At 34.6% G+C, this 8644-nt stretch overlaps 1 long non-coding RNA gene across 1 annotated transcript; it reads right to left on the bottom strand.

The window, feature by feature from the left end:
• Positions 1 to 5030: 5030 nt before the first annotated feature.
• On the bottom strand, positions 5031 to 7247 carry LOC307160543. Its single transcript, XR_013821561.1, has 3 exons — positions 7011 to 7247; positions 5240 to 5267; positions 5031 to 5119 (listed from the first exon to the last, which is right to left on the bottom strand). It is a non-coding gene; the product is annotated as an uncharacterized lncRNA (long non-coding RNA).
• Positions 7248 to 8644: the final 1397 nt, after the last annotated feature.

Raw genomic sequence — 8644 nt, 5'->3', positions numbered from 1 at the left:
TGTACTCATAAAACGAGGCATTGGAAAGTTTGTAAGTACATCAGGAGTTTATTTAAATAACACTGATGGCTTATGCTACTGCTAACCCAGACGTCGAGGTCACTTCAGTGGTTTGAGAAAAGCACGTAAAAGTCCTGGCAGAAAGCGATGCATAAGGATGTAGCGTAACGATGCCCAGTTCCAGGAATGCACTAATATTTTATTGGTTATACCAGTTTATAACAATTATTAGTTAACTCTAAGTTGTCAACACTTTGGAAAAAATAATAATTCGTCGTTACACTACATCCTTATGCATCACTTTCTGCCAGTACTTTTACGTGCTTTTCTCAAACCACTGAAGTGACGTCGACGTCTGGGTTAGCGGTAGCATGAGCCGCCAGGCAAGTGTTATTTAAATAAACTCCTGATGTACTTACAAACTTTCCAATGCCTCGTTTTATGAGTACAGAACCTATTTGTACTACTGTAGAAGTTTGGTGCCATTCTGGGCATTATTAGTGGGGTAATTTACGAGATACAAATTTGGATCCATTAGCGCCTGCACTAAGCCATCCGGCTGATATCTCTAAATAAGCTCTAACTTAAATAATGTTCAACCAAGGGAAAAAAGGCTTCTGGGTGGGGGTGTTTGGCTCGATATCATGGTGCAAAGGACCCTAGGTTGATTTTACTACGAACCATCCCTTTAACTTAGACGTTAAACACCGACGAGACCGGACCATGATCTGAGGAAACACAGGGCTTGATGATTAACATAACTTAGGAACACGTGCAATCTCAATGAATTACCATGGAATAAAACTAGCAAGGGGAACACAGGCAAAACAGGAACAGAACACAGAGAAATCAAAACCAAAACAGAACTACACATGACAACAAGCGATAACAGCTACAGTACCTCTTCTATGCAAAGGTTTCGCCTTAACCCTCTGGTGGTCTTCAGTTTTCCTCAAGGGGACCAAAATTGTCAAAGGAAAAGGGACAAGAATTTTGGATATTGCCATCTTTGTGGGGACATTTTGTCATAACGTAGGGTTTGCCTGAAACACACACACACACACGCACACACACAAAATATTATAATTGCAATTAATTTTTGAGTTTGGGCAAATATTGGCTAAACCTTTACAACAATATATGCTTTAGCATATGGGAATGCAGATATAGAAAATAACCTTGCATTGCATTGATTATCAAAATTACCATCATCAAAACAGAATCCCTGTAAAATGTAAGCTTTCAAGTTTAAAATTGTTAATATATTTAGAACTGTTCACATTACCTCCATCATATATCAAACTAGATTAAAAAAGACAGTCCTTGTTTTCTCCATTATAAAGAAAAATAATGAGCTTTGCAGTTTGCATAGCTTTTGGTTTTCTTAACTTTTTAATTAACTTTATTAATTTGATAAGAACTGTTAAATGCAATTTTCTGTTAAAGGTCAGTCAAGAGCTGTGAAGTGTTTCACTGTTACTTAACAATTAAGTGCTTACTTCATTGAAGCAATTAAAAAAAAAATAAAAAAATAAAAAAATCTCCCAACATTCCCGGTCATTACAACCTTGAACCATTGAGAATATGCATTATTAACAGATATCTAATGAGCTTCTTTTTATGTTGACCATTATACTATTTCATCTTAATTTGTGGCAGAACTTGCCCCTGAGTGAAAGCTTTGAATGAAAACTCCTCAAGAAATGCTTTGAAATTGAGTTGTTCTTCTTAACCTATTCCACCTTGTGTTAGCCTGTCAGAGTTTTCAACAAATAATGCAGCTAATCTCCTGTTTGGCGAGAGACAGACAGATATGCAGGGGGAAAAAACACAACACAACCACTCAGATGTGATCCATTAGTTCCAGCAACTCTTATTTTTTCAAGTGCAGTTTTGCACAAATTATGCAAGAACTGGAGAATGAAGGAAAAGTGCCTCATGCAGTTTATGTCTGGCATGTCCTGAATTTTTTATTTATTATTTGTATTATTATTTTTTTAAAGGCAGCCATGCTTGCAAATGGCCAGGACCTTTTAGTTTAAGGATGACAAGTCAGAGAATAGTAATGTGATTCACTGTCAAGATCCTTTAATGCAAACGACACAACAAATAAGAAAACAGGCCTAATGAGGTTTCGTATTAAAATCCTCCTTTGTTCTGGGATTTTTTTTTAATTGCCACTGTCTTTGATTGGCCAGTAACTCATTGATTTTCTGACTTGTGTGTTCATGCACACTACATTTACTCTTTGTCTCCATCAATTGTTTAAATATTATGTTTGTTACCAAGGTCAGATTTTGCATCTTTAATGCAGTCACAAACCCAACGATTCTTTAAAGAAATACACCAATGACATGGACCAACATGTGTGCTGTAGAGCACATTTATTATAAATGAGAATATTTTTATATTTTCCTCCTCCTCCATGACCTGGCTTCAGAGAAAAGAGCTATGTGAGAATGTGGGTCAATCAGAGCAAAACATCTGATGGCAAAAATTCATTTGAATTATTTATATATATATATATATATTTTTTTTTTTTTTCATTGATTTATTTTGGGACAAGACGTGCAGATCCTCAATATTTAGAATGATAGCATTTACATAATTGTATGCTATGTGTTGGTTTATGTTCATTCGTGAACATTTATCATCATTGTTTATAATTGAATGATAATGTGAACTCCACATACAGTATGCATAATGCATAAACAACATTAATTGTTCTAAATTGTACTATTGTCACATGACTTCACTAAGCATCCAGTAATCATCCATTCATCAATAAATATGAAAATTTAAAACCAATTGTCTTTAAACATGTCAACTTTTGGCAGTTAGAGCAAATGATGAGTGACAAAACTGATGATATGATTGCATTTGAAATGTATTGTCGAAAAGGAAGGTCAAGTCAAGGCTGCCCTTTTTCTCAAACCCTTATAATTACTGAGATAGTTGTGAGTGACCATAGATATGTATACGTACACTGTAAAACCAGATAAGTTAATATAACTAAAAAAAAAAAAATAGTTGAAACTGATTACATCGAACATTGAGTGATACTAACTAAATTTTATAAGTTAAAGAAACATCCTTTTTTTAAGTAACTGGTACTAGGCAATTTTAACTGATACTTACTTAATCTTACAAGTTACTATTAACATTATTGATCAAGTCATTTTATAAGCAGTTTTTGGGTTCACAGTACATATTAAAATTAATTAAAGATAACTAAATTATTTTGTTACATTACAATTTTTTACCTTCATAAAAAGTTTTAATTTATTAGTAACAAATTACTCTATTCATTTTTGTAAGTTTTTTAATTTACATTATCAAGTAACTAAATTGCTAACTATACACATTCTGAAAAAAACAAAAAAAAAACAAAACAAACTGGTTAACACAGACAATTTAAATTCAAGTTACTCTTTTATTAAGAAACCAGAAAACATCAACAATAAATTGTTTGTCAAATGGAAATTCTCCAAAACAGTGCAAGGCCCTTGAGAAATGTTTGCTCAATTATTTACTACACTGCACATAACCTTATTAGCATACAGAAATCAAAGATATGATTTCTACATCGTAAACTGCAATGTACTGCATTGTCGTACTGTACGTTGAACAATCATACTTTAAAACACATCTGTAAGCCGTTTTCAAAAAACTAATTTCCTTTCTCTATGGTGTGCACTAAAAGTGCAACTGTTAAATTGCCACTAATGAAGAGGAGACCGAGTGGTACATCATCAATGTCTGGTTCAACAGAATGTTCTACCTGAAGACAAGAACAGAGAACTGTTACTCTTAACTTCCAAAGGAGGACAGCTAATAAGTGACATATATTTACATCTATTCTATTCCAAACCATTCTATCCCATACAATAACTACAATTATAAAAAATAATATATTAAAAACCTGGAACTAGAACCAGGATGAGATCTGAATGGCAAGTGAGATTGTTGGTAACCAAACAGTGCAACACTTACATCCCATGTCTTGAAAAAGTTGGAGTTGCAGATAGGTGGGGAGAGCACGGAGGATGGCAGCTCGTCATACATGGATGTCTACGTTTTCCTTCATTGTGAGAATAAGAGACTTGAGTATGAGAATCTTGATTTAACAGGGAATATAATCCGCACAGCCACACGATACTATGCATCACCCTAAAATGTCCGTAAATACAACCAAAATATTTCAAAATCCACTGCAGTTTCTATATCAGGCATCAAGAAGTGTAACCAACTGACCTGGTCATATATCCTAAAGAGCTGACTCAGTACTTCAGACCACTGTGCGAGCAGCTTTCTTTCTGAACAAGCTCTGAAGACGGGGAGCATGCTGGTCCAACACGTCCAATAAGTGGTTCTTCAGGTTGACATAGTAAATTTTATCAGATCTGCACAAATTAATAAGTGATTAAGCCAAGGTATATGTACACAGTGTACATTTGTGATCCTGTAGAAAAAAAAACTTGTACTGCAAAATAACATTTTATGTAAAGTTTAGAGTGTAAACCTGACACTAAAAAAGAACCAAAAATAGAGTCAGTTTACTCACCCTTCAGCCATCCAACATGTAGGTTACTTACTTTCTTCAGTAGAACACTAAAAACTTATTCTTTAGTTTAACCTGTGGTCCTTGGTGATTTATAAAATGCAAGTCAACGGGTGCTACCACTTTGTGAGTCAAAAAGCAGATATAGACAACAGATTATAACATTACCAGGAAAACAAGAGTCTGAAGCTCAAGATTTCTGTCTCACAGGTATTAATTTTGTGTTGCTTGTTTATGTTTTTTGACTCGTAAAGTGATGGCACCCGTTGACCTGCATTTTATGAATCACCAAGGACCATTAGTTCAGCTAAAAATCATCTTCAGTGTTCTACTGAAGAAAGAATGTCACCTACATCTAGCATGGCCCAAGAGAGAGTAAATTAACGGCAAATGTTCAGTTTTGGGTCAACTATTCCTTTAACTATAAAACATTTTCAAGTGGACTAAGAAAAATATTTTTTACCTGTGACTCCATTTTAAAGGCAGGCCAGCGTTTCAGGATCTCACCAAAAGGTTAGGTTATCAGTGATGACCTCTTTGTGCTGTCTTCATTAACTCCTTTTAACAAAGATAGCAACAAATAATTTTTAATAAACTTGTGCACCAAATAATATGAATTCACTTTTTTTTTATTATGCAATGAAAGTGTATTAAATCAAAAATTGGACATAAACATACCAAACTTGCCAGCTGCTTCACTTTTTGCCTGAAAAGAGAGAGATTGAGAAGTTAGTCAGGTTGTAATATTTGCCAAAATACTAGGAAAAATATATGTGAATACACATGTAACTTAATAGGCATTATGCTCAGTCTGATCACATAAAACAGACCTTAAACGTTTAAATTTTTTATAGCCTACTGTACAATTAGCTTTTTGAAATGTTACATTTTAAGTAAGAACAACATAAATGTCTCTCCTAAATAACACAAGCTTTAACGTTTAGGTATGGCTTGAGCAAACTATTTTAATACATTTTATAAATATTCGTCCTTACAAAAATGTACAACATGTGGAACAAATTGCATCAAATTATTGTCAAACCTCTACTGTAGGGCTGTGCAATTAATTTAATTTCAATTTCAATTTCGATTTTTGCTCCCAACGATCACCAAAATAGTATAATCGAGTAAAAACGATTATTTTGCCATTTTCTGTCTTGAAGGAACGCTCTTATTTTGTCTTGTGTTCTGAATTACGCGCGCACGCGCACATCCGCCCTTCCCGATGCCGTAAACTCTCTCAGCTTGAATGTTTAAACTGATAAGACTTAAAAAGAAGTGAAAATGATAAACTTTAGTTACGATGCAATGCTGGCCCGATTGTACAAGTGACAATTCCATCATGTCCCGACTCATAAACGCGAATGTGTAGTTTCGACGCTTGCTTTGTCCAGCGCATTTTGAGAGACAGAGAGAGAGAGAGAGACGCATCACCGCTGAACACTCACGCGGTTTGTGAAATTGCGTCTTGGAGAAAGTTTTAAAATTATTGATTTGATTTTATAATCTGTGTGGATTCATTTAAGATACTCATACAATCTACATGCTAAAGTGAATCAATGTTTGTGGGGAATTTCCCGCATTATAAGTGGTAGACCTGCGGGAATTATTAAAATACTCATTGAAGTATTATCTGTTAGCCTACATTATTTATTTTAATAGTTCAAAAAGTACAATGTTCACATTTCGATTTTTAAGAATTGTTGAAAGGTGTCTTTGGTAACACTTTACAATAAGGTTCATTAATTGGCATTATAACTAACTTACCTTTGTTAAGAACTAATAATGAACAATAATTCTACAGCATCTTAGTTAATATTAATTTCACCATTTACTAATAGGTTATTAAAATGAAAGGTTGTATTTGTTAACATTAGTTAATGCACTGTAACTAACATGAACAAACAATGAACAGCTGTATTTTTATTAACTAGCATTAAAAAAGATTAATAAATACTGTAACAAATGTTTTTCTCATTGTTAGTTCATGTTAGTTAATACATTAACTATGTTAACTAATTAACATTATTGTAGAGTGTTACCGTGTCTTTTTAATAAATGCAACACGTTCCCAGTCATGTGAAATAATCGTGTTACATAATCGTGATTTCAATATTGACCAAAATAATCGTGATTATGATTTTTCCCATAATCGAGCAGCCCTACTCTACTGTTACTTTACGTGCATGTAGGCTATAAGTCACAGCCCGCCATTTTGAGGTCACTCAAATTGTTGCCCGAAAACTTGTTAATGTGTGCACAACCGATGCAAAAACACAGACTTTAATAACTAACAGTTAAATACAGTTGCTTTATCAAGTCAATCCACATTAATGTTACCTTTAGTGAGGAAGGATAAAATGACTCAAATCCTTATTCGCTTTGCAAATGCATAAAATACATTACGAAGACACAAAACTATTTGCAGAAAATAAAACAGGGAATTTACCAGATTAGTTCGCCCAAGGAGAAGAGGAATATAATGGAGGGCAGCACAATGAAGAAAAGCTTGTCACCAGCATGTTCAGAAAGCAGTTTCCTCACAGACAACACCGATCGAATTCAAATTCCCGATCGAAAAATATCATATCCAACGCTCTTTTTATTAAATACGAGCAAGGTTTTCGAGCGTTGCAAACTTATTTTCATCCGAGGCGAGCAGCAAAAACATGGCGTCTTCGCGAACTTGCAACTAGTTTAAGGAGGAGGAGCACGCACGTGCGTGACATCATACGGGATTATAGTAAAACTATTTGAGTGAACTGAAAAAAACAAATTAAAGAAATTGAGTGCTGTATACTTAAAATTTCACTTTCGTTCTAATTACACAGAAAATTAAAGGCGAATTAACTTTTTAATTATTTTGAGTAATTTGAACCCATTTTATTTATCAAAGTTGTACTGGTTTTACAGTGTACTGTAGGATCCACATTCGACCGTTCCAGACACGTCGGTGTGACCGCCACCTCGGAACGATTAACATGAGGTTGTTCATCACTCACACTAAAAAATCAATGAATCTTCACTGAAAATGTCACATTATTGACCAGCCTGTGGCTATAAAAACCACTAAACTATAAATTCCAGATGAAATGGGATAACTTTTTAGAGGTGAGAATGTAACTCATTACTCAATATACATATGCAGAATAATCACATTCATGAAAAAATATTGCAGATATAGATATGTGTGCATGTGGCTTATAACAGGCCATAGAAACAGACACTATGTGATGACTTATCAATGAAAGCCTATTTCAGCCATGGGCTTAATAACAGGTAATTGTGATTTTTATCTCGCAATTACAAGTGTATACTGTATCTCACAATTCTGAGTTTATAACTTGCAATTTTCACTGTTTCCCCCCTCAGAATTGTGAGATACAGTATACATTTACTCTGTTGACTTAAAATTGACTTTATTTCTCACAATTCTGAGTTTATAACTTGCAATTTTCACTGTTTTCCCCCTCAGAATTGTGAGAAATAAAGTCAATTTTAAGTCAACATAGTAAATAAAAAAAGCTGCAGTTACCTTTTTGATTTTTTTTATTCAGAAACAAGCTTCCATACTTATCCGTGTTTGACAAATTATAGTCTACCCTATACTAAATTTCTAAGTAACGTGATGTGTACCTTATGAATTTAAGCTTTCCATCGATAAAAAATGTCAAGCAGTGTTTATGTCCCAGTGCAACAGACCTCCATTGTACAAGAAAAGTACATTTTTAACATGATAGAACTGTTAGCAACAAATGTAAGCTCTAAGCACAGAACTCAAACTCACATTCTTTCACTTTCGGCATCTTGCACAAAACTTTTCTTTGGCTAAGTGGAAGGGGGATGTGATGACTGCTTATGTAAGTACAGTCTCGCTTGAGACTGAAGCTGAGAAGCAGGAGGCGAGTGCTGGAGGAGGGAGCCGCCATGCGTGCATTACTTCATCAGACCACACAGGCAAGTCCACACTGATACTTCCACAATTAGAGGCGGGAAACCGCGCTGTGGAGACGGCACGTACCTGAGGTAAGCTTAAGAAGGCGCTCAGACGTTACTGTAGCGCAGCGTGTAACGAGCCGGCGA

This window comes from Squalius cephalus (assembly GCF_949319135.1).
Source record: "Squalius cephalus genome assembly, chromosome: 6".
NCBI lineage: Eukaryota > Metazoa > Chordata > Actinopteri > Cypriniformes > Leuciscidae > Squalius > Squalius cephalus.
Note: the sequence above shows the minus strand (reverse complement) of the source record. Positions and strands in the feature narration are given on the sequence as shown.